General features: G+C 39.8%; 1 protein-coding gene across 6 annotated transcripts in view; it reads right to left on the bottom strand.

Annotated features, from left to right (window-relative positions):
- DUSP16 (dual specificity phosphatase 16) overlaps positions 1-27,794 on the bottom strand; it is a 147,272-nt gene that overhangs the window by 62,223 nt on the left and 57,255 nt on the right. For 2 of the 6 annotated variants that reach the window (XM_081131051.1, XM_081131056.1), the window contains exons 1-2: positions 9,006-9,419; positions 2,185-2,286 (exon numbers count right to left, since the gene is read on the bottom strand). The gene's annotated coding sequence lies outside the window, so the exon portion shown is untranslated. Of the gene's footprint in view, positions 1-2,184; positions 2,287-4,040; positions 4,058-7,878; positions 8,061-9,005; positions 9,420-25,123; positions 25,226-27,794 lie in introns of those variants that run through there. The other 4 variants (XM_081131053.1, XM_081131052.1, XM_081131055.1 and 1 more) reach the window with 4 other exon arrangements.

Here is a 27,794-nt window from a genome sequence, read left to right as displayed (position 1 = left end):
ATTTTTTAAAGACATTAACTCAGTGTGTTCTGGGTACTTCTATTTCTTAGGCATAGCAATCTTTGATTATATCTGCTATACCTTCATTACTCATTATCATCAAATGAATTCACTGAGATTAAAGAAAAAGAAATTGAGCTCTGGCCAGTGTGGCTCAGTTGATTGGAGAGGCACTCCGTACACCAAAAGGTTGCTGGTTTGATTCCCGGTCAGGGCACATACCTAGGTTTTGTGTTCGATCCCCCGTCGGGGCACATACAGGAAGTCAACTGATAAATGTTCTTCTCCCCCTACCCCCTCCTTCCCTTCTCTCTAAAACCAATAATCATGTCCTCAGGTAAGGATTAAAGAAAATAAAAATAAAGAAATTGAATGTTTTAAACATTGACATGATGAGCTCTTTAAAAGCAAAAGGTTGTTTTCAAATTAGAAATGATAAAGTCACTGAATCATCATACAGGGTAAATGATCAGACTAAATTGGTTGGAGCAGTACACACAATAGCTGAGAAACTAATAAAGCTTTATATGGCTGACATTGCTGAATGTCTGCTGGATGAAAAGTCAGTAAAAGAAATCATGGCAATGCCACTTATCAATGATGCAGTATCGCATCAAATTAAATATTTTACTGCTAACATAAACGACAAGTTAGTATCTCGCCTTAAGGATAGTACTTTTACTTTATAAGTGGACAAATCTGTAGATGTGAGTGGACTTACTGTTTTGTTTTCATTATTCCAGTATCCAAGCCAACTAACCATTGAAGAAGGTCTTCTTTTATGTGAATGCTTGGCAACAAATACAAGTGCTGCTGAATTACTCAAAGTATTAAATAACTTTTTGAATCTTATGACTTACCCTGAAACAACCATGTTGCTATCTGCTCTGATGGTACAAAAGCAATGATGGACAAAATGTAGGTGCTTTAGTGTGAATCAAGGCAGGGGTACAAAACTGCACCGGTAATAATTTGATTTCTCGCTATCAATCATTTTTTAAAAGCCAGTTTCTCTTAATGTTTTCAATAAAAGCAATTAGTTTTATTAAATCTCACTCTTGAGAACCTGGTCTTTTTAACATTCTGTGTAATGAAATGGAAGGTACACATAAAAATCTCCTCTGCTACATACCTAATACAATTTTAAGGAAAAGCATGTATGCAAATTGTTTGAGCTAAACTACACACTTTTTTCATACAATACAATTTTTGTTTAAAAGAATGACTGGCAGACAACTTATAGTTTATTCAGACTCAGGTATCTGGCAAACATTTTCTCTAAAATGAATAAAGTAAGCCTGATACTTCAAGGAAAAACTGACAATACCTGTTGCCCATGATAAAATTTGAGCTCTTGAGCAAAAAATAGTGTTTTGGAAAACTTGAACTCAACACCAAAATCTTGACTGCTTCCCAATTCTTAAAGACATTTTTGATGAGGTTAATGGTCATATTAATGAATGTGATTTGTTAAATATTATATAAGCAAATATGTCAACATTTGAAAGATTTTACACAATTCACTAAACCATTATTTTTTCAAATGACCAATGTATGATGGATGCTATAGAATCACAAACACATCAAAGATCCGTTCAAACTGCAAGATGGACCAATAGATTCTTTATGTTACAGATCACAAAAAAGTCACTGATATGGTTTCAAAGTTAACACTGCAACTAACCTTTAAGAATCTATCACTTTTTGAATTTTGATGTAATAAAGAATATTTACAATTACATGAAAAGACATCGAAATATTCCATCCACCCCTTTTCAACTATGTATCTGTGTATAGCTGGGTTTTCTTTATGTTCGTTAACAAGCAACATATCACAAAAGATTGAATATAAAAGCAGTACTGAAAATCCATCTGTGTTCTATTAAGCTATACATTAAAGAGAGTGGCAAAATGTAAAATAATGTCACACTTCTCATTGTATTTTTTGTTTTGAAATCCACTTTTCATAAAGGTATGTTCTTTATGTTAACCTTTAATGAGTTTATTCTTTTTAAATGAATAAACATTTTAAACATTTCTCAGTGTGTCATATATTGATAGACACAGTCCACATAAACAAAACATCTTTGGGGTCCTCAATAATTTTCAAGAGTACCAAAATGTTTGAAAACCATTGGTTAAAGAAGAGCACTTATAAATATGTGTATATTAGAGAATGGGTACCTGAAAATGAATCAGAAGATCTTGGCTCCAGTTCTAGCACTTCTTACTTGCTTTGAGATTTGGATAAATCACTTAGTCTCTCTAAGGTCTTAGTTTCCTCATCTGTAAAATGAATACAGACAAAATATGAAAAAGCAATTAATAAAGTACAGGTATATATTATTATAGGGTCTCAAAGTTAAAGAGTTTTAAACGCTTCTTCTGACCACATTTTTACAAAATTCACCCTTCTTAAAAAAGTATTACTAAAAGCATAACATAGAAAAAATGCAGATTTTTGATTAGCCAATTAGCTCAAATGTTCAACCACATAATTTTACTGTATTAAATTTCTTCCCCTATAATTATAATTGGCAATATATAGTTTAAGTATATGGTGTAACTAATTATGATTATTTCCAAATATACACAAAGTACAGAAAATAGTAACAAACCCCAATGTACCCATTACCCAGCTTCAACAATAATCAAAAACTTGTCAATGTTTTATTTCCCATTTCTGTGTCTGTGCCTATCCTGAAGTTTCTTAAAACAAATATTAGTTATTATTTCATTTTACCTATACATACTTCCATATGTACCTTTAACGTATGAGAATTTTTTAACATCACTAAAATATTAATACAGACAAAAACTTTATGGTTATAATTCGTAAATACTACCTAATACACACTCCATGTTCTAAGTTCCTGACTGTCTCCCCAAAAAAGTCTTTGTTAGTTTTTAGTTGGTTTGTATCATCAAAATACGATTCTTACCAGTTCATTTTCAAGAAACACAAGATTTTTAGTAGAAGCTAGGAAGAAAGAGGAAACAACTCCATGCTTAATATGCCATGCGTAGTTTACAAAACGAAGTCAAGAACTATCTTCCTGAAGAATGTGCTTCTCCCTCAACCAAACAACAGACAGTAATAACAAAAGAAACCCACTACAAAATAGGCCAGACTGGTGACACTTCAGCATTCTGAGAAGTAACAAGAAGAGAACACAGCGCAGCTGCTCAGGAAGAGAAGTCGTTGATAGGAAACAACCACCTGCCATCTCGGAAAAGATGAGGTCAGGTCAGCCACAAGGTCAGGCAAGCTGGAGGTCAGGGTCCATGTTCCAGAGCAAGCATACTGCTCCAACAAGTCAGGTAGGTGCCTGAGGCTGTAAGGCAACCAACCCCCTTCAGGTTTCAACTCAAAACTCAAAAGCCAGTGCTTTACGCTAGAGTTGTAATGGGACCACAATCAAAAGTAACAGTTGTATTAATTTTATTTATTCAGCAAACATTCATCAAAAGCTGACTCTACCAGATTATCCTAGAATGAACTGGGTTTTTAAAAAATCTTCACCCAGGATATGTTTACTGATCTTAGAGAGGAAGAGAGAGAGAGAAACATAGATATGAGAGAGAAACATCGATTGGTTGCCTCCCATATGTGCCCTGACCTGGGATTGAACCTGAGACCTTTTGGTGTACAGGATGGCGCTCCAACCGAGCCACCAGGTCAGGGCTGTTTTTTCTTCTCATTTATACAATGCAAACAATAAACAGCATATATTTCTCTATATGTCCTTCCACATTAATTTTAAGGGGAAGAATGAAGATATTTAATATTAATTACCTTGCCATATACCGTTATAATTATAGTGCATCTTTTCTTCTGAAAATCAGTTTGCCCTACTTCTCACCAGACACTGAAACAAATCTGAGTTTTGCTGTCCTTTCCAAATATTTTTGAAGAGTAGCTGAAACATTAGCTTTTATCACACACACCGCAGACCCCCAGCACTGATTATCTCCAATCCTTTTCTAAATGGAGTATTTACTTTAGAAGAAAATCAGACGAATGCTGAAGAATTTCCTACCTCCTCTGAAAATTTTCTTTTCCATAGGCTTACCTAAGGGTGTCAGAATGAAAATTGGTTAAGGTGCATATAGAAAATTTTTCAAAAGATTTGGTTCTATAGATACACACACTTTATATGAACCCTTTACTTCAGTTTCACCTATAATTTTTTTATGTTTAAAATTGCAGAAAGAGTGGAGAACAGAGGGAACATATTTCTTCAAGAATGCTTGAGAAGTACTTCATACAAGTATCCAAAAACAAGAAATAGTAATCAAGAAATTTTTAGTTGGCACTATAAAGGACGTCTTCTCAACAACAAAACCTGGCAGTAAGATACCTGCAGTAAGAATCCAGACTTCCCCATTTCAAAACTGACACTTTGCTTCAGGTTTCTACTATTTGTAGAAAGAGAGTAAAAATCCCAAGTTTAAGACAGTATTTCCAGTGAGGCCACTAACTCTCCTACAAATCTTTAAGAAGACCTAATTAAGCACACGAAACACAACACAGTCCAAATTTACTTTTCCATTCCTATACCATGTGGTAAGGACCCACAGAGGGGTCATCCTTTAATCTATTTTACCCATCCGGTAATAAAACCGAATACCTTTTATACTGTCTGTACATCTTTTGTTTCCTGTGCTCTCATACAAGGTACCATCAAAACAAACTGTCCTTGGAATTTAGCTTCACTTTGTGGCACTACTGCAACATTGCTCCTAATAGAGAATCTAACCTAAGTATACAGCCCAAGACATCACAACCCTAAGTAAACTATAATGACAGTAACTTCACTGCAAAAACATGAGATTTGTAGCAAATGGCAGGGGGAAAAAAGATAAATTGTTGATGAGGGGTTAAAAACTCAAAGCTTACATGCTTCAATCTAAAATAGACATTATGTAGGTTTCTTTTTTTAAAATTGGTTAAAGTTAATGTGTAGACTTTTTTTCAAATTGGTTTGGACTGCAATAAATATTAAGTTATATCATTATTTATCAGGATATCGTGGACAAATAGGTTATTTGCAGAGTAAGTGGGACTGCAACTAGCCCTCTATAATTTCCTGACCCTGGTCATGATCTTCACAAAACTTCACCACTTGACATCAGGATCTCCATGTAATGTTTACTTGTTTACTCTCCTTCCATCTTCTCCTACCAGAATGTTAAGTTCCATAAGGGCAAAAAAAATTATTTTCTACTCTATGCCCAGTTCCTAGAACAGTGTCTGGCACATTAGGGAGAATCCAAATTTGCTGAATGAAGAGATGAATGAATGGCCTCCTTCTTTGACCTCCCCACTTCCTTTCCTCCATACACATGTTAAAGATCCTGTAAAGCCAGGGTCAAATTCTATTCTCTCTATGAAGATTTCCTCCCCTAATCCTCCAAGCTCCTTCTTTATATGTGAATCTGGCACTTCCCTGTTGTCTGATAATTGTTTTATCTTTGCATATGAACATACCTCCCTTAAAATTCTTATAATCCTCTCCTTATTAAAGGCATGGAACCATGTCCCCAACTTCTGGTATTCACCTCAGTTCATGTAAATAGTACACCATTAATAAGTGTTTTGCTTGATCGATTTATATCCATAGTTAACTTAGAAATAAATTAATAGTTTCATCTTTTTATAACCTATCCCTCCCTTTCCAATAACTCAATTAAAATTGCAGTGGGCCCCCGTCTATTTTAAATTTGTGTTTGGCAATTTCAAGTTTTACATACTCATATAATTATAACTTATACTCATAATTTTATCCATCCTCCCTCCCCCAAGATTAAAATTTTTATTTGTGACTTTTTGGTGATACCTATCTAACCTCAGTTAAGAAAGAGGTGAAGTTTCATTACCCTTTTCTTATAGCTGAGGTAAAAGAGGGTATTTTTTCCCTTTATATCTTTTTCCTTTCATGCCAAGATATATTCCACTTCCTTCTTTCCTGGCCCTACCCCCGGCAAGTTTTTTTCCTTTGTACCTGTCTTGGGTAATCTGCCTTAGATACTTCTTTTTGAGCCACTCCTACTTCCTCCAATCATTTATTTGATTAAATTTCAAAGTCCCTCTTAGTCTGTGCATGAGAATGGCCTCTTTTTAAAGCCTGAGCCTGCTTCTTTAAATCTGGCAACCTTCTATGAACCTCATCCCTTCACATGGCCAACCCTTGATCACCAGGGCTAATGAAATGTACAAAAATATCAGATTACCTACAACACAAGAAAATCAAGAAAAAAATGACATCTGGCTTTGGAATATATCATATGTGGCTTTGGGCAAGATTTAATTTCTTAATTATGTTTTTACTTAAGCCAACATTAGTAACATTTTCTTTTATGATGGTGGATATCTGTTTTGGTTTTAAATTTTGATGTAGTTAAAAAAAAAAAAAGCCCATCAAGCCATCAACTGTGATTTTTTTCAATGAAGCCCTTTTAACTAGTTTTTTCAGTCTGTTAAAATCTGTCATAAAATCTGGTTTCTGTTTCCCTGATTTATTTTTCCCTTTTCTTGGGATTCTGATCCAAATCAGCTTTCCTATATTAATTTACTTCTTCAATTTAAAGTACTATTTGCTTGAAAATGAAAAGCTTTTTAAAAACATTAAACATCCAGGGAAATTTTTATTCCAAATAACATAGGATAGAAAACATCACTTTTTTTTTAAGATAGAAAACACCATTTTTTTTTTTAAATTCCAGGAAACGTTGGGTTTCTAGGATAAATTACACTGGTGACTACAAATTATATTTAGTAGGATATGATTGGTCGAAAAAATGAATATTGGGCAGCTATGTAAATCAGCTTCATCAATACATAATTCCATACACCAAAAGCTCTATGGAATTAAATTCCCAATACAGACACTTAAGAAAGTAACATCAAAACAAACTCACAAATCAACCCCTAGCCCTTCTGACCCCAGCCTAAACTCTGCACTCACCTCAGACCTTATCACTGCTGCGCTTCCACAAATAAATTTTAAATGTATAAGAAAAAGACCTGGGTTAACAGGATCTTCTGTTTTGCTCCCTTTCAGTTATTTCCATTAAGCTTTTGGCCAGAGACCCCTAATCCTCAAATTTTACATGACTATTTTTACTTTATAGGTACTCAATTATTTTATATCTGAATATAGGTTTATAGTGCTTGAACTGATTTTTTTCATATACTAGGCACCACATTACCAGCAGAATTAACTCATTTTTAATTTTCCTTCATGTGGAACCTTGATAAGTAAAAATTATTTTACCTAAAACCAACTTTTGGCTGGTGTAATTTAGCCCACGTTTTTATATAAGATGTTAAATAATAACACCCCCTCTCCTCCCCAATTTTTAACAGCAATCTTCCACACAGTCCTCAAATTCAGTCAATTCTACAGCTTTTTTCTTCTTCATAGTGCCTGGTCACATTTTGACTGAAATACCTACACAGAACCATAAGATCTCAGTTTTTTCAATTTACTTCTCCAGGTTGCTGCCTTCACCAAACACAGAACTCCACAAGTCTCAATTAATTAATTACGGTCTCCCAAGCTGTGTCTACGGATGTAAATGATTCTCAAGGAAGAGTAAATTAAAAAGTAACTCAACGGGTAAGAATTACTGTCTTCTTTTAAAAATTTACCTTAGCTTACAACATCTCTTTTCTTGATGCAGTTCAAAATAGTATAAATCCTTTGAAGAAACAGTTGTCACCTATGTGCACTCTCGAGTAGCCCCATAAAATGAGGGACATCAAGAGGTATTTTTCTGACAGTCTAAGTTCCCAAACAGTAGTCATAAGGTCTTTCCTGGATGGTAAATTTCACACACACACACACACTCACACACGAAAGAAAAGAAACATACCTGGTCATTTTCTAAACAGGTTTGATAGGTTTGGTTCACTTGTAGGAGCTGAGTGTTTACTTATAGTCTTTTAAAGCAGAAGTGGCAGCCAGAGCACTGGGTAAATAAAAACTTGAGAGAGTTTTTAAAACCCTGCATCTTAACTCACTTCCCCTTCGTTCAAGGGGGCCGGCGCTTGCAGCAAACCCCACGGCAAACGAGATTATGCAACAGGTTTTTCCTCTCCACTTCATTCATCACAGGCTGGGGAGCGGTGTGCTTTCGCCGAACCGCTTGTGACGCCCATGACTTGAGGATCTTTGCAGCTAACGATTAATAATCTTTTTTACAATTCCATTCATTTTAAGATCTACTTATATTTTCTCAAGTTAATTACCGGGGTGTGTGGGTGTGTGTGTGTTTAGGAAATAAACCCCAGTTTTGCCTATTTTCCTCCCTGGTGTTTTATTACATGGAACCACATATGATAAACAGATCCTCGGTTGTCTCCCCGGGCTTTTTTTTTTTTTTTTTTTTTCTCACGTTTTACAACTAACGTGATTAAAGAAGTCGCTGGCGCGATGGGTCCCCCCAACATCACGACTCGGGCCCCAGTAGGAGAAGTTGAGTTGTTGGTAGGTTTGGTTTAAGAAAGCAGCGCCGTCACCACCCAGGTGGCCTCGCTGCTTACACCAAAGGCGAATTTGGGATAATGGGAACAGTCAGGCCGGGGCCCCACTTGGCAGGCGTGTTGTGTAACAGACGCGCCTGGAAGTGAGCAGCTTCGCCCGCGAAAGTCCCGCGTCCCGCGGCGGTGGCTCCTCGCGGCGGGACGCGGCCGCCGGGCCAGCACGGAGCGAGACCCCGCGCCCGGCCGCCCGCCCCCTCCCGCTCCGGCCGGCCCCCAGCCAGGCCTACACCCCCGTTTCAAACGCTCGTGTGGCTCCGGGCCGCGGTCGCTCCCTCCCTGCCTTCCGAAGAAGGTGGCCCGGACGCCCGGGCGGGCAGAGCCGGCGCGGCGAGAGCGCGGCGCCCGGCGCCCGGAGTCGGGCGGGCTGCGGAGCGTCCACGCTGCCCGCGCGGAGGGCGCCCCGAGCCCCGCACCCTCCCGCCCGCACAGTCCGCGCGGCCGGCCCGAGGCCACTTACTTTTGGGGCCGCCGACCTCCCGACTCCCTCTGAGGGAAACGAAAGTTGTCACGGCGTCTCCCCTCGGTCCCCCCTCGCCTCCCGGACCTGCGAGGCGCCGGCGCGGAGCCGGGAGGGCGGCAGCGCTCCGGCTCGCGTCCGTCCCGTCGCGCTCTCCTCGTCTTCTTTTCACTATATTATCTTCTTCTCTGAGGGGTGGGCGGGGGCGAGAGGCTTAGGAAGAAAGGAGACGTTTGCAAATTTTCTTCACCCCCCCCCCAAGTCAGCCTTGAAAAAACAATGTTGAAAGGGGTGAAGAAGTTGGGGAGGTGAAGGTGGGGGGCCGCGTGGGGAACGTGGAGGGAGGGGGGAGGGAGAGGTGATAATAATCGTTTAAAAACTGTCTAAAGCCCCCCAAACAGTGATACACAGAAAAGAGGGGGAAAGGCGGGGGGTGGGGTGGGGGGTTGGGGGAAAAGAGAAAGAGTCGCTGGTCAGGAAACTTCAAGCGCGGATGAGGTCATTGGTTTAAAAATAAAGAGATGGCGTCACTTGAAACCAATCCCAGTGAATGAACTCAGCGGAGCCCCGGGGAAAGGAGGAGACAGGCGAGGGCAGGGCGGTGGGCGCCGGGCGGAGCCGCGCGCCCGCCCGCCCATCCATCCCGCGGCCGCCCGAGCCCCGAGCGCGGTTCCGCGCCTCGTTCCGGCAGCGCGGGGAGGGGTCGGGTCACGTTCCGCTCCCGAGTTCGGCGACTCCGAGGCAGGTTCCGCTGGCGCCGCTGGGAGGAGCCGGGCAGCCCGAGGAGGCGGCCGCGCGGCCTCCTCCTTCCGCGCCCGCGTGCCCGCGGCCCCCGAGCTCCCGGCCCGCGACCCCCCGGGTCCGCGCCCGGGCCGCGCGCCTCCAGCGCTGCGCCCCAGCAGGTATTTTAAGGGTTTCCCCCGCACGAACACCCGGAGCCTTTTTCTTCTCCTTGGGCTGTTTCCAGAGGCCTCACCAGCGTGAAGAAACGCAAACAATGATTTGAGAGAATTACAGTCACTCTTTTAAAAAGTCTGACGAATCCAAAATGCAGGGCACTGCCCTCTGTTATGAAAAAGAAGTTGCAGGTACTTTCAGAAAAATCACGCTAGGGTTGTCAGGCTTTCAGCCGTCTGTTATGTTTGTCGTTGAAAGCCCCCACATGAATGTTCCTAACATTCATTATTTTACTTGGCTTACATTTTCTTATACTTATTTATATTTACAAATTTAATGAGTATGAGCAGCCGAAAGTTCTCTTTAAAAATGTTTTCTACATCGAACAGTGCAGAATCGTCTTTAAATCCGACTCGAGGTTCCCTGCCTCTTGAGAGGTGCCGGACCCTGTGATTTAACTCTATACAGTCTGTGCGTTTTAAAATTTGGATTAATTACAATAGCTTTGTTTTGAGACACATTACGCACTTTGAAAAACTAGAGACCTGAGGTGGTGACAAACCAGGACTTGGAATCACTGAATAGGACAATTGGAGCTTTATTCTAGTGTTCTTTGAGCATTTGAGCATGAAGCTGCTTCTACTGAGAAGTACTCACGTGGATATCACATAACAAAGATGTGATTAATGACGGAAAAGCACACTGCGAATGGACTGCCGGAGCCAGAATTTATGTGGAGGAATAATCTAGCTCCTAAAATATTCCATTTGCAATGTACTACATTTGGGACATTGGTCCCTAAAGGCATCTTTCTTGTGGAATGTCCATTTGGACATTGCCTAAGGGACTTTTTTTTTTTTTTTTTTAGTTGGCTCAAGAACAGAGAAGCAGGTTTGGGATGCGTTAGAAAGATAAAACATCTCCATATTTCTTTTCTGCCTTTAAACCCTGCAACTAAAGTGCACCGGCTATGATTGATAATCGTTTAAGGTTAGTGTTGGGGTAAGCCTCTGGGAGCTTCCGGCTCATCTTCGAGAAGAAGAAAAGGAGCCCACCTGGAGGTGGGAGGCCGCTGAGCACTTCACACAGTAAAAAAGCCCGAATGAAGGCTGTGGATCGAGAGCCCAGGTTCTGCTGCCGTTGACCTCTAAGACTCCTGCTGAGGGGAAGCGATCTCTCCGCGGCCCCCTGTCCTCTGGTGGCCAGGAGATGTTACTGCAGCTTCCGTGGGATTATCTGAGCTCAAGTAAGCCTCTGAAAATTTAACCATAGACCCGCTGGTTTTAGAACAGCTTTGAGGGGGTAGTTGAAAAGAATCTGCATCTCAAGTCGGCTTAGTTGTAGGAGCTGGGATTTGGGGGAGGGAAGGAAGGAAGGAAAAGGGAGGGAATCCTTGTCCTAGAGGTAGAGAGCATGGACCTCGCCTGGGTGAAAGCCTCTGTGGGAATTTATGGAGTACACTTAACATGCTGCAGCTTCAGAAGCCTTGCTCTACCTGACACATGTTGAAACCTCTCTCCCCTTTCTACATCTATAAAACAATTAAATTGGAGTGCTTTCCTTGTACTGCGATGCCACAATAGCTATTATGGGAGGCTTCCTGATGTATATCATCTAATTAGGGAAACTAGATATGTATTAAAACTAATATAAAACTAAATGAATGAGTGACATACAATATTGGTTAAAAGAATCCAACGAGGAAAAGAAGCAATGTAGGGCTTGCCAGGGAAGGCAGCTGCTGAAGAACGTTTTGACCTCATACCTGAAGTATAGTTAAGATTTAACTTGGGGTGAAAGGGCTCAGTGGAGGGACTGTTCTAGAGGGGAAATGGCAGAGCAAAGACATGAGGTGGACTGAATAAGGTGTATTCAGATGAGGGACAAGTAGACCCTTCTCAAAGCAGTAGAGATTTGTGTGTAGCAATTAAGAATTGGGTTAAATTTAAGAGATTTAGGGGCACATTATGGAGGTCCTTGAATGTTAGGATAGATTGTTACTAGTCCCCAGGTTAACAATGAACAAGTTTAATTCACTAAAGAGGACATTTTTTCTGGTTCTGCTAAAAGAGCTCCTATATATGCTAACTACAAACATGTGGAAACAAATTAAAAACACAATACCATTTATAATTGCTCCAAAGAATATTAAGTACTTGGGTATAAATCTAACAGGCCATGTACAAGATCTATATGCTGAAAATTATGAAATGCTGATGAAAGAAATTAAACAAGACCTAAATAACTGAAGCAACTTACTATTTTCATGGATTGGAAGAAGCAATATAGTAAATAATGTCAATTCTTCCCAAACTGATCTACAGACCAACATGATTTCTATCAAAATCCCAGCAAGGTTTTTTTCTAGGCATAGACAAGCTTGCTTAATCTAAAACTGTTTCCAGCATGTTTAAAGGGAGGAGTGAGTGCTAGATTCTCCAAAGGTAGACAAAGTTCATGTACTTAGGGCATCAGCAGAGCAGGGGCTCCAAGTCTTAAATCAGATAATTAATCTACAAAGAAGCTATTTTCACTTCAGAACATGTAAGTGTATGGTTGAGTTAGTATTGTTTTTACTTAGAGTTAAATATGGGAGAAGGGCACCAAAATTTTTATTAGAATTAAGTGTAAGAGGAGCACCATAATCTTTTGTGCTCAGACCTTCTAAGGGTTTTAATCCATCCCTAGCTGAAGTTTAATCATTTATTCAACAATTGATAATTGAGTACCCATGCCCCGTATGTGCAGGCACTGTGCCTGGCTCTGGAAATACCATTATAAGTAAGAGAGGCAAGGCCCCTTCCCTCATGGAACTAACATCCTACTGGGGAGAGAAAACAATGAGCAAATAAACAAAAACCATGGGCATTTCTGTGACAAGACTGACTATCCAGGGGGAAAACTGGTCGATGTGCTAGCAGATGACTGAGGATAGGTGCAAAAGTGGTTGGGGAACACATTCATGAGGAGGGTATATTTGAACTGAGGCCTGAAGGACAGCAACCAGGGAAGTGATCTGGGTAGAGGAAACAGGTGACTCTGGACTCTTCAGCAGAAAGTGACTTGGACAGAGTTGGTGTGTTCCCAGAGCAAAAGAGAAACCAGTGGAGCTCAAAAGTATAAAATGAGGGTGGGCAAGAACCAGATTATGTAGGACCTCATAATGCATGGTAAGGAGTTTGCATTCTATTCTAGGATTTAAGCATGTAAGCACAATTATTGTAGTTTAAAAAAGAGTTTTAATATTCCATAAATATTTATTTAATTTAGAAGCATTTTTGATAATTTAGTTTATCTCAGGGATCCCTTTAATATCCCCAAATCAAGTGTTCTTAGCCTAGGATTCATGAACCCCTAGGGAATACATAATAGGCTTCAGAGGGTCTAGGGACTCCCTAAAATTTTGTGCATATATGCTTATGTGTGTTTTTCTGTAAGTAGATCCCTGGCTTTTAATAAATTTTCAAAGGGTTTTGTTACACACAAGGTAATTATGAGCCACGTCACATTTAAGTCTTAGCTGTGCTTTTTGATGGTAGTTGCTGCTATTGTATTGTCCTAATGCTCATGGCACCATACAAACGAATCACACTTCTGGAAAGAGGCAAGTTCTGCCTCAAAGAGGTGATACTGTGTTGGAGGAGAGCAGTACATATTTGCAGCAGAGTAGGAGGAAATATTCCAAGAGCTTGCCTCCACAGGAACTTCATGGAAGAAAAATTTTACTTATGTAATGTGACCCCTAAGACATTACCTGGTACCATCTCATTCACTTTACATGTACAAAAGTGAAGGTCCAGAGAGGTTAAGTGGCTTGCCCAAGGATGCACAGCTAGTTAAAGACTAAACTGGGATTAGAAACAGGTCTCCCAACTCTCATTTGTGCTCATCTAAAGGTTACAAAGAAACTGGACCAGATATAGTGCTAAAATTCTAATAGGAACTAAGTATTCAATTCATTCAATTCAAATAAAGACATGCTCATTTCTAAGGAAATGGAAGGAAAGAGAGACGTAAAGGGGTTCAAATACATGAAATCCCAGCTCAGAAAAATGAAAAAACCTCAGTGTCAAATTAAGACATACAACCAAGAAAGAGTAAATAACAATAACACTTTCTGTTAGCGTATATCTGATCTTTCTGTGGCAAATATGTAAATAGACACAATAAGTTATAAACACGATGTTATAAACACAATAACTTATCAATTTGGCAAAAATTGATTAAATGGTTAATCCCAGGACTGGGTCAAGAGTGTGGAGAAATGGGCCTTCTTAATGCCACAGGTGAGAGTATGAATTGGTGTAACTATTCTGCAGGGCAGTTTGGCAATATGTTTTCAAAAGTATTTAAAAATGTATACTCAGCATTCCTGCTTTGAGAATTCATCTTAAGGAAGTAACAGTACTATTTTTCAAAGACATAAAAAATGACAATCATAATTTAAAATAGTAGCTAACATTTATTGAAAATTATATCAACCCTCACAACTATTATTACCTCCATTTTACAGTTAACATACTCAAGGTCACACAGTAAATTGAAGAGCTGGGATCTGAGTATCCTGTACGACACACAAGCAAAATCAAGATCATAGAGGCCTTATAAGCTATGCCAAAGGGTTCAGGCTTTAAAGACTCAGGTAAGCGATGGGGGAGCCACTCAGGTAAGACTCAGGTAAGAGATTTTAAGCAGGAGAAATGACAGGATCGGATCTGCATTTTGCTATATAAAGAATGGTTTGGCCCTGGCCAGCGTGGTTCAGTAGTTAGAGCATGGGCCTGCGCACTGGAGGGTCTTGGGTTCAATTCCAGGTCAATGGCATGTACCTGGGTTGCAGGTTAGATCCCTATGGGAGGCAACCAATCAATGTGTCTCTTTCACATCGATGTTTCTCTGTCTCTCCCCACCACCCCCTTCCCTTCCACTTTCTGTAAAAATCAACGGAAAAAATGTCCTCACTCCTCAGATGAGGATTTAAAAAAAAAAAAAATCATTTGGTGGGGAGGGCATAAAGCAAGATAAGAGACATATGTAAAAGTTAGAGAATTAAATACAAATGTAGACAGATTCAAGAGATATTAAAATACTAGACTCAATAGGACCTAGTGACCAGTTAGATCTGAGCTAAGGGGGAAGGCAGTGTCAAGGATGACTCCTAGGCTTCTCACTTGAGCAAACAGGTGAATAATGGTGCTACTTACTGTGGAAAGGGGGGAAGGTGAATGTTAAGCAAGGTGCCTATGGAACCTCTGGAGGAGTAGACTGTTGCATCTATGGGTCTGAAGCTCACAGGCCGTATCTGGGCAGGAGATAAAGATTTGGGATCCGTTTGGCATATTTAGTTGCAGTCCTGGTCAGGGGATGAGATCATGCAGGGAGAGTAAGAGAAGAAAGGTGTTGGGAATCAGGGGAATACTGATGTTTCAGGAAGAGGCAATCCAGCAGAAGTTTATAGGGAGGCTGAGAAGGAGAAACTAGAAAAGCAAAAAGTAAAGCAGTGGACATGGCTGTTATGGAAAGCCAAGCAAAGAGAGTTTCAAGCAGGAAAGAGTGTATTTCCAGTGAGTTAATGCTCAGAGAAGCCCTGCTAGATAGGTCTAAAAAGACTTTCTTTGATTTGGCAATAGTGACTGTGGAGTGAATAGTTTAACCGAAAGCAATCTTGCTTCTGCAAGATTTCAGTAAGTTGGAAAGGGAATAAGAATGAAGAAAATGGAAACAGTAGAATAGAAACTAATCTTTCAAGAAGCTTGACTGTTGGGAGAAAAAAAGGATCATGCCTAGCTACAGGCAGATGTGGGACGTTTAAACCCTACAGGGATCCTAATGTCCTGATAACCAGACTGTTTGTTTTAATCAAACAATTCATAACAGACATGTATTAGAGAAGTACCCTGAGAAGTGAGAATTTCTCAGTAGAAATCTCAGGAACGTTGCAGATGGACGTTTGCTATCTACAGCCCCAACTTTATTTTCAATATTATGTAGAACACACATTTGGGGTTTATGTCAAGGTTGTTTTGACAAGTCTTTTAATAACTGTGAAATAAATTATTAAGGATAAAAGAATGATCATTTCTAACATCAGTTGTATTCATCTTTCAAAAGGCTGAAAAATTCTTTTATAATCAGAAAAAAATGATAGTGGTAGTAGGAGGGAAAGTAAACAAATGAAAGGCTAAAAAATTTTTGTGAATTTTCCTTCTTTTCATCTGATCCTAAAGGAAAATAATTGGAATGAACACAATGATTCCTTTTTTCTCTGATAAAAGGATGTGAAAAAAATGATGTCTGTTTTTGAAGGTCAGGGATTTTTAAGTAATTTTTCCATTTTCCAAGTAAATATAAGTTTCAATGTGCTCCGTTTTAAAATCCACAGAGGCTTTCTGGGCTAACAATGACAACATTCAATTACAACATTCATGTTTATAAATGTAAGTAAACATTTGCCTTTAGGAACAGTCTTTTACAAGTAACTGAACCTTTTGTTCAATGTTGGTTAAGCAGTAAGATAGGATATTCTGACCAAATAGCAAAAAAAAGTAGTTTAATTTTGTGTAAAATCAGTTCTGTTTTGCTTTTTAAATATATCTTTATTGATTTCAGAGAGAGGAAGGGAGAAAGAGAGAGAGAGATAGAAACCTCAATGATGAGAGTCATTGATTAGCTGCCTCCTTCACGCCTCCTACTGGGGATCAAGCCCACAACCCAGGAAGGTACCCTGACCGGGAATCCAACAGCGATCTCCTGGATCCTATGTCGATGCTCAACCACTGAGCCATGCCCAGCCAGGCAAATCAGTTTTTTAATGTATTGAAGATAAAGGTCTAGTCTTCCTTAGGTCACTGAGTTTTAGGAATATCTTAAAACACTACTATATAAAAAACTAGAAATTAAACAGAATTTGAAAATAAACTAACATTGCCATATTAAATCAAATACACAACAATCAGCTCTTTTGTACAAGGTACACACTGGGTTTTTAACTCTCATAACAACCCTAAAAATTAGGTATTATTAGTATCTTCCTAATTTACAGTGGAGGAAGTTGAGGCTAAGATAGGTTAAAGAGTTACCTCAAAGTCACATAGCTAGGAAATAGCAAGTTAGAACTCAAACACTGGTTTTCCCACCGGAGGTTTTGTTAAAGTAAACAAAAATACAAAATATAAGGCATTCAAAATAACATTATAAGCAATCTTAGGATGCAGTTCTGTGATTATTGGTCCAACTTACTCAGATATGTGCTACAAAAGCTGGAAAAAAAATGAGAGCTCACTGAACTGAGACAGGACAGTCAGCCAGAGACAAATTCCAGCTCTGCCACACACTGGCTGTGTGACTTGAGGTACACTTAGTTTCTCATCTGTAAAATGGAGGTAATTAACACAATCTATCCAGAGCTGTTGTGAGGTTCAAATAAATACCAAGTAAAGCACCAACTAGAGTACATAGCCCACACTGTACACTACATACTGATTCCTTCATCTTTAGGAAGGCTCTACGCAGAGCTGACTTAGATCTTGAACAATAGATTCAATTGGGATATTAAGAGAGAATGGGGAAGTTCAGTCCTGGAAGAGAAAACACACAGTCGGAGACACAGCAGGGAAAGAGTGTTTAAAATAGTTTAACTGAAGCAGAACATTTGTATTGAATAGTATATAATAAGCCTGGAAAGCAGCTTGGGGCCAGATTACATAGGGCCTTAGCCAAAGAATTTAGCTTTTATATTATAAGTAGCAGAGAATGGTGGAAAATGTGGTTTCTTTTAAAAATTATTATTTATTGACCTTAATTTCTATTATAAAACACATGTACATTGCTAAAAGTCTCTAAATTACAGAAAAGCGTAAAGAAGAAAATACAAATCACCTTATTCAATGGTTACTCTTGGGAGAGAGAGAAAATTTTTTTATTGCTAAATCCTTTGGTGGTATTTTGATTCCATTTTTCTTTTACCGTGTACATTTATTTTAATACTAATAATGAAGTTTATAAATACATAGGAAACACTAAGCACATTTACATAACTGTTTTTTTATGCAAAGGTTTGCCTCTAAATTTGCATATTTGCGTTGGTCAAATGACCAGTGAGACCTCCCCAATGCCAGAACAAATGAAGTTTGAGCTTCACATTTATACGGTACAGTGTTTGCTTCTTTTTTTTTTTTTTTTAAATATGTCTTTATTGATTACAGAGAGAGGAAAGGAGAGGGAGAGAGAGAGATAGAAACATCAATGATGAGAGTCATTGATTGGCTGCCTCCTGCGCGCCCCCGACTGGGGATCGAGCCCGCAACCCGGGCATGTGCCCTGACTGGGAATCGAACCCCGATTGCCTGGATCCTAGGTCGATGCTCTACCACTGAGCCACGCCCAGCCGGGTGCTTCTTTTTTTTAATCCTCACCCAAGGATATGTTTTTATTAATTTTTTTTTTTTTTAGAACGAGAGGAAGGAGGAGAGAGAGAAAAACATCGATGTGAGAGACATCAATTGGTTGCCTCCCATAAGCACCCTGACCAGGGATCAAACCCCCAACATTTTGGTGTAGGGGGCGATGCTCCAACAAACTGAGCCATGCAGCCAGAGCCAGTGTTTGCTTGTCTTTATTATGTATCTTGTCCTATAATTTCAACCTATAGTTGTAACATTTTTTTCCTTTTAATTTTAATATAATGAAATTATCTAATTTTTCAAAAAAAAATTGCTACCATCACACTGTCCAAGGATAAACCTCTGGGGACATTTGGTTGTACCTTCTCCAGTTTAAAGTTTTGGACTTAGAAATGAATGGGATAAAAGTGAGACTTTAGGTGGCTTAGTCTGACCAAAGCATACTAGAAAGATCTAAGAAAGGGGATCATGGAGTAAGATAAAACATACTGGGTTATGGCAGCAATTCAGGCATAAGTCAGAAAGGACCAAGACTGGTACAATGGCAATGAACATGGAAAGAAAGCAACAGATGCAAGAAATAGCGCAGAGGGAGAACTGAGAGGACGTGGTTATTCATGAGCTATGGAGGGTGAAGAAGTTGAGTAACAGAAGATGATGCTAAGGTGTCGCCTTTGGCCGTTTATATAAGCTTCAATTTTCTCATTTATAAAGTGGGGTTAATAATTGCACCTTCCTGAACGGGGTGGAACGGGTCATTGGGGAGAAAAAGGGACATCTGTAATATTTTAAACAATAATAAAATTAAAAAATAATAATAATAATAATTGCACCTTCCTCATAGCATTGTTGGAAGGATTAAACTCATGATGCCTAAAATGCTTCACACAATAACTGGAATGTATTCTCAGTAAGTGTGTTAGCTGTTGTCGTTTTTAGAGCCATTGAGTCTAGATGACTTGATTAGCAACAAAATTCTTAAAAGAAGTAGGAAGCAGGGTGGGGGTCTGATTGAGGTGAGGGAGATGGGATTGACCTATATTTTAGCTTTATGTCAAATTTAAGGTTATGGTAGATACTGAATTAAAAACATTCTTCAGGAAGCCACCACTGGCCAGTGAGGCTTTTGACAATAGGTACATTCTAAGAAGACTCCAGGTTCATAAGAAGCAGACATATGGAGAGTGGATATCCACCACAAAGTATTATGTACACCTCTCCCCGCAGCCTCCATTTATTAGTAGAAATCACCCTGATTGATGAGCAGTCTCCCCATGTACTGACTTCCTGGCTGAATGGCTCTCCAGACAGGACAGATATCAAGGCAATGAAGCACCTAAGTTTTGGAACCAGATCTGCTTGAATCCCAACTCTTCTTACTATTATCTGATTTCAGGAAAATCAACTAAGCTTCAGTTTTCTTGTTTACAAAATGGAATAGTAAAAATTGCCAACTTACAGGGTGGATGGGATGATTAAATGAGACTATTTAAGTGACATCCTTTAAGTATATCACATCTTTTATTTATGAAATAAAGGATGTAATACAAACACCAAGTATGGCTCTTAATCCTGTCTCTCCTGGAGGTTATGAGTTATAGCTATATTTCTTTTCCACCCTGTCTGGGGCTAGACATGAGAAGCACTCTCTACTAACTGCTGACCACTTTGCCCCCTTGGCATTGACCTTCAGCCTCTTTCTGTCTCAGTTCCTTTGGGAACTTCAAAGGTTGCCCATGATTGTGTGAAATCCTAGAATGTCAGACAGTATCTTATGGGCAAAATGGCCTGACAGCCTTTGTTTGGAGAAACCCTTTGTGTTAGTTTTCTATTGCTGATGTAAATAAATTACCACAAACTTAGTGGCTGAAACAACACAGATTTATTATCTTATAGTTCTGGAATTCAGACATCTAAAATGGGTCTTGCTGGGGTAAAGTCAAGGTGTCAGCAGGGCTCTGTTCCCCTCTGGAAGCTCTAGGGGAAAATCCATTTTCTGGCCCTTTCTAGCTTCTAGAAGCTGCCACATTCCTTGGCTCATGGCCCCTTCTTCCATCTTCAAAGCTAGCAACAGTAGACAGAGTTCTTCTCACAGCACTAACCCTCTCTCTGGTTCTCCTCTGCCCACCTCTCCCCCTATAAAGGACCCTTGAGATGACATTGTGCCCACCTGGATAATCCAGAATAATCCCCCATTGTGATCTTCTAATTAGCAACTTTTAATTGCCTTTGCACTTTTAATGCTCCCTTGACATATAGCCGGACATTCACGAGTCCTGAGGATTAGGACAAGGGCTTTGAGGTACCATTATTCTGTCTGCCACACCTACAAAGAAAACTTCAGGGAGGTTTGTTCCTGCTTTATCCCTCTTCCTTGTAAGACCGACCAGATTCACCAAATGATGAACCGTCAGCAACAATCTGATCATTGTAATAGTCACAATTAGGAGGTATTTCATGCTGAGATTATTCTTCTGGTCTAATCCTGGCTCTGCTCCATGCTTAAAGATATATTCACAGCCAAACACAATGAATATTACCTAGTTAAAAATTTTTAGAAAAAACTATGATCCCAGCAAATCTTCTCCAGTATGGGAAAGAAAGGTTTACTATCAAGCATTAATTTTTACGAATGATATGAATGTCCATTTCATTTCTGAGACTAAACCACCCCTCCAATCCACAGTGATCATTAGCAATACATATTTCTTACTTCTTTAACAGAACCTCAACAGCAGTCTTTAGCTCCAATTGATGATTAATGGGCAGAAGAGTATGTCTTAAGAAAAACAGGTGAAAAATATCAGGTTGAAAGGCAAGGCATGTAAATATATCAGAGACTGGATTTTTTTTAAGGGGTAAAAGGCCATCAGTACTATTTTAGGAGTACCAGGAGTTCAAACACTGTAGTTGGAAATGGGTAAACCTCAATACCTCTGAATTTCACTCTGAAATTCAGTTTTCCTGTCTTTAATTTCTTTTATCTCTAAGGCATATAAATGTGCTCAAAATAAATTGGTCCAAATCCCCAGTGAAGGTAATTTTTTCAAATTTTAATGGTTCATTCTAGTTTTCTAATGGGTAAAAGGCTAGCTTTAGTATGCAATTGAAAGACTATGTAGCTTGAAAAACAAGAGAGGCTAGCACTTAATTTTTTTTATAACTTTGGGCAGGATACTCAAGAAAAGGAAAGGAGAGAGAAACAACAGCCTCGCTCATTGCCAAGCACTGTGTTTGCACACCATTATCTCACTTAATTCTCACTACAACCCCAGTAGGTAGGCATTGTTACCCCACTTTAAATAGGAAGAAACTGAAGCTCCAAGATGTGAAGAGACTCCCCCAATCACCCAGCTAAAAAGTGGCAGCACTGGGATGAGGCCTCAGTTCTACCTGACTTCAGATCCTCCCTCAGGTCCTCCCTCCACCACCCTTACCTGCTCTTTCCTGAACCCCAGGTTTCCTTATCTACAAAATAAAGGAGTTAAGTCAGACAATCTTTGATGCTGCTTAAAGCTCTTACAGTATGATCTTTGTGGCTGGGGGGAGATAGGGGAACTGGGAAGGGATCTCAGGCAGCAGGGCAAATGTCATTCTCTCCTAAGTGGGAAAGCACTTTAGGGTCCTATCTGTACTGTCTTGACTCCCTGACTTATGAAAGGAGGCTAGTGCTGCTGACAGCACCATAAATGATGATGGGACTCCCAATGCCCACCACTTTAACCAAGAAACAGGTCTTCCATTTCTCCTTTGTGAGGCCACTTTTTATGAATTTACATTTCCAAAAACAAATCATCAACACTTATTATTGAGAATATTATTGTGCCCAATACTGAGCTAAACTGTATTGAGAAGCTTGAGAAGCTCCATGGGAGACAGCAAAGGCGTATGAGAGATAGCCTGTCTTCTCAGGAATTTACAGCTGGCTAGGGGTACACAACTAACACAGAGAGAATTTTTAGAAGACACTGTCTAATGCAGGACTGAACTGTGTAGCCTAGACAATAGGTACTACAGGAGTTCAGAGATGGGAGCTCAATGTAGGCTATAGTACTCACTCAAAGGAGGCTTTGTGAGAACTGGGGCAAAGACAGCATTCCTTACCTTGCATCTGGACTGGTCTTTCTTGGCCATCACTGTAATTGCGAAATCTTGGTATGAACCTTTCACATAGTTATGACATTTTCAGTTTTGGAGGCTGCAGTGATGCCCTTCATATCACGTCATCTGAATGCCACTTCATCTTTATTGGTACATTTGGGAGGGGTAAAACCCCAATGGTATGCAAACGCCGTCATGGATACTTGCTTCAAGCCATGGGAAGTTTCATGCAAAACCAGTTTCTCAATAGGGCAAATGTTGTGTAAAGGTGCAAGAAGCTTGAGAAACTAGTTAAAGGCAAAGCCTGTCACAGCAAGAACCAGATTTGAATGGGGACACTTTTCTATCCGTGTCAGCTATGGTCTGCCTCCAGCCCCTCAACTGTAGAGACCCCATCCTTAAGCATTTCTCCAACACTTTGGCCCAGAGGCCATAGGATCCTCTCCCATGGAGCAGGAACTCCTTATCCCCCACCCCCTCATCTGCCCACCTGCAGGTGCCACTCTATTGATAAGAGACTCTAGTTCTGAAAAAAACGTTTCAGAATTCTGGATCCTTCCTCACTCTCAAGCATCAAAAGAAGTGTTTCCCTTTTTCCAAATTCCACCCTAAATATAATCAGGGAATGTGATCCCAAGAGATAGTCTAGGTTGATAAGATAGGCTAGTAGATTAAATAGGCACCGTGTTTACTATGTATTCTGAAACAGTGCTAGACTGGGGAGCATCTTCTAAACTAGATGAAGACATAAAACGAACACACAGGAAACAGTATCTGCGTGTACCACGTGCTGAAACAAGGGTAACTGGTTTGGAAAAATGAGAAATCAGTAAGTACAGAAATAATGAGGGAAAGTTTCATGGAGGCAGGGTTTAGGACAGACCTTAAAGAATGGGAAGAATTTGGATAGGCAGGGAAGAGAAATTATGACATTCTGGAAAAGAGAAGTACCATGACCAAAGGCAAGGAAAGTGGAAGATGTTTTAAGGTAGAAAGTCAAGGTGGACAGCCTATCTGGAGGAAGGGTGGCACAGGAATGTGCATAGCAACAATTAGTGGGAAATGAGATCATATGGATAAGATGAATTCATCAACAAACTTAGCAAACATTTATTAAGTGCTGATTAGGTGTCGACCAACTCTTGCACATAATAGTAGTAATAGCTTATATCTATTACAGCTTACAGTGTGCCAGGCATGGATTAAGTACTTTACATATATTATCTCATTTGATTGTCTGTAGAGACCTAGGAGGTAAGCACTGCTGTATCTCTATTTTACAGATGAAAAACACGAAGCCAAGAGAGGTTAAGGAACTTGTTCCAGGTCACATGGTTACTGAGTAGAAAAGCCAAGGGAGTCAGCTCAAATGTGGGTTCTGAGCACAGTGCTAACCTGCCTCCACATGTATTTATTTCATTGAATCCTCATAAAATACCCTATGATGTATGTATTATTATCCCCATTTTGCAAATAGGGATCCAAGACTCTAAGAGAGGGTGAACAGGCCAAGGTGGTTCTGATGAGTACAAAGCTCGGATCTGAAAGCAGGTACACTAATTCCAAGTCCATTAAACTTTCCATTACAATATAACTGCCTGGCAGAAGGATTTTCTAGAATGGGATCAAATTAGAGGAACTTACTTGAACAGCCTGATAAGGGTGAAAAACCTACATGATAGGACCAGGGAAGAACTTCAGGGTTTTGAACAGACATGACTTGATTAATGAAGATAGGTCTAGGTCTGGCATCAGCCTGACACTGGAAATGCAATCGAAGCAAGAGTGGACACAGCACTAGATGATATTAGAGGTGGTAAGGATCTAGAAATGGGCATGCAAGGTAGGGAGGGCAGGACAAATACAATGGTTGGTATTTGAAGGAAAAACTGATTGTTCTTAGGGACTGAATGGCAATGAAAGGAGATTAAATCAAAGAGGACTTTCCTTCTTGTCTAAGTGACTTAATGAACTATTGACAGGGACTCAGAGGTTATAAGAACTGCTGCTTTGTAGCACAAAATTAAGGTTGTTTTTGGACATGTTGCCATATGCTTCGCAGGACCATGACTGGCACATTCTGAAGGAAATGACCAGTATGCAGTCAGGGATGTAGGACTGGAGCTCAGATAGAGAGAAGCACTGTCAATCATATCTGACAAATAAGCTCTGCAGGAACACTGAAGGGGAAGACAAGTTTGATCCCAGGAAAAATAGGTTTTTCATTGTTAGAATAAGCCAAGAGTCAGAGAACAAAAATGCAATGTAATAAAAGAAAGCAGGCCCAAGGGCAAGCTACAGGTCTGGACAAGTGGTTAGGGCCAAGGCAGAGATAAAAATTAAAGGGACACGGCAGCAAATACAATCTCACCCTGTATCAAGGAGAAATGACCACTGAATAAGTTCCTGTCCTGTTTCTGGTATTTTGGGGTGTTCCCCTACAGCAGGAACGAAGCCTAGCTTAACTGATGGGGCCCTGCAGTCTGGCCTTGCAGAATAATCAAGGACTTTGCTAGAAGGGAGCACAAAATCTACATCAACATAGGGAGAGAACTTACTAATCAGAAAAGGCCTCTCCACTGAATTGTATATTTTAAAATGCTTAGTAAAATTCATGTTATGTATATTATACCACAATAAACAAAAGAAAAACCTCTCCCCTATTGATCCCACAAAAATCTCTAAAAGCCCATCTAATTTAATGTCTCCTGGACTTACCTCTTTTGGTTCAAGATCTTGATTTCCATGCCTAAGCTGGTGACTGCTGTTGAGGTGATGAAGATATTTAAGAAGCTACCTGGCTCCCATGTCCCTTCCAATCTGGAAAGAGAATGGGACAGTCAATTAAGGCTAATGTGTAGTGGAAACTCCTCTTCTGGCCTTTCTGCTACCTCTGTCCTCTTTCCAGAACTTTGAGAATGGTATCCATTGGTCATAGCCCCACCCTCTATGACCTCTTCTGCCTGAGTTAAGAAAGTGAGACATAGAACTCAGTCAGTACCTGGGAGGGACTTACCTGGGGCAGGAACCTGGGAGTCCTGTGATTTCAGTTCTTGCTTATTGACCTTCATAACCATCCTTTTAAGGTTCTAGAGTCCTTCTTCTAACTGGTTTCACAGAGATCACCTCCAAGTCTATATATAATTCCTTTTCTGCTCAGTATATAATGTTCCTACATCAAGGGTCCTCCATAAACCAGGGCAGCCTAAAGGGACTCCGACACTCTTGGAAGTAGCTAGATGGGGTTCCTTCTTATTTTACAAGTGAGGAAATGGCACCCAGGGTTGTTGCATGGCTTGCCCAAGGGCATACACCTGGTTAATTGCAGGACAAGAAGGAAATACAGGCTCTCCAATCCACTCTCTAAATCTCTTAGCTAGACAAACAGATTCCAGTGGAAATATTTGGAATTCTATTTTTATTAAAGCTTTTCTTTCCCCATGATTGGTCTCTTTTGCTGCATTTTTCTCAGAAGATGTTTAAAATGCCTGAAAATGCCAGGTTAGGGGTCCAGAAGAGAATGGTAACAGCACTGATGGAGGGAGGAAGCTCACTGGTTACCCACAAAACCATCACAGACTGCCTATTACACTGTGGCTAAAACTTGGATCCATGCCCTCCCTCAGCCTGTATACAGCAGAGCTGCGTAAGGGGGCCCTGTGAACTAGGGCTCTCCAGTGCTTTCTATCATTGCCTCATGTTGACCTTGATTTCTGCCTCTGAAATCCTTGATTACCATTGTCAACAGGCAGTTAGTTGGCTTGGGAGGGGCCCTCCAAGGCAAGATAGAGGAATGACAGTACAGCTCACCATAAACATATGTATCAGGCAAACTTCAGGAAAAACTGGTTGCTCAAGCTTGCCACCTCAAGAAAAATAGTTTTGTGTAAAGCTTGATATGGTGTGAAATAGATGTACACAAGTTTGTCTCATTGCCACACTTGTTTTCGGAGTTATCTGTGGGTCACTTCAGCACACAGAAAGATACACACACCCAGCCCCCCGAAATCAGTCAAGCTATAAAATCAACCAGATTAAAATGAATTACCTGTTTTCATCAAGCCTATATATCTTTTCTATGGTAATTTCCTGAAAATGTAGCAATTCAGGTTTAGAACTTTAAAGTCATAGAGACATGTACTTAGGGAATCATAGAGCTGTATGGGACTTGGAAATCATCTAATCCAGCCCCTAATCTTGCAGATGAGGAAACTGAAGTTTCCCATTATTCGGATATTATACTTCTACTATCCAGCCAAAGATTATACTCATTTCTTTACAAGCCAAAATGGTACTGTTGGCTCCATGGAGCTGGCGGTTAACCTAAAACCCATGGTATTTTTCATATAAACCACTGCTCAGCTAGATTTTTCCCCCTACTAGGTTTATACCATTAATTTCCTAAAATTTTTTAGGCATTTACATTTTCCCTTTCCATTCCATTTTGCTAGCTTTAACTCCATATTCCAGTCTACAATTTAAATTTTGTTCTGTGTGAAGCTTTTTAGTGTGTTTGGGAAAGGGGAAGATCATTTGCTAATTTGCACTTTGCAGTATGCTTCCTAGCTCATTTAATAGCTAAACTGTTCTAAATAAAACTATAAAAAGCATTTAATTTGGAACTCCCCCACCTAGTTTTTCAGATCCTCAATGAAGGTGGATAACTTTTCTCCCTTGTTACATGAAGGAGCTCTGGAATGAGCTTTCCCTCCACAGGGCAAAAGAATATTCTCATATTGCCATTTGCAACAACATGGATGGATCTAGAGGGTATTACGCTAAGTGAAATAAGTCAAGGAGAGAAAGACAAATACCATATGGTTTCACTTACATGTGCAATCTAAATAAAACAAAAATAGACTCATAGAAACAGAGACCAAAGGGATGGTTACCAAAAGGGAGGGGGTGGAGCAATGGATGAAAAGGGGAAGGGGAATATAGTCAATAACATCATGATAAGTTTACATGATGACAGATGATTCTAGGATTAGCAGGGTGATCACATTGTAAGGTATAAAAATGTTGAATCACCATATTGTACACCTGAAACATATAAACAATTTAAGATTGTATACTAACTTTACTTAAATTTTTAAAAAAAGTTTATCTTCCATTAGCCATGAGAGCTGGAGGAGCTGAACATTTTAAGAGTGGGGAGGAAAAAAGGGAAGGATTTCCTAATCTCTTTGTATTCAAAAGGATATATACTATGTGCAAAAGGAGAATCAGCTTGAATAATATTTGTGATGACTTTATATATTGTAAATAGCCAGAAACCTGGGCATTACCCCTGACTTCTTCATCTCCTTTATTTCCCAGATCTAATAATGAGAATGGCTAACATTTATCAGGTACCTATTATGTACCAGACACTGTGCTGTGAACTTTA

The sequence above is a fragment of the Miniopterus schreibersii genome (assembly GCF_964146895.1).
Source record: "Miniopterus schreibersii genome assembly, chromosome: 2".
Classification (NCBI taxonomy): Eukaryota; Metazoa; Chordata; class Mammalia; order Chiroptera; family Miniopteridae; genus Miniopterus; species Miniopterus schreibersii.
The sequence above is the reverse complement of the archived record's forward strand: the minus strand, read 5'-3'. Positions and strand labels throughout refer to the sequence as shown.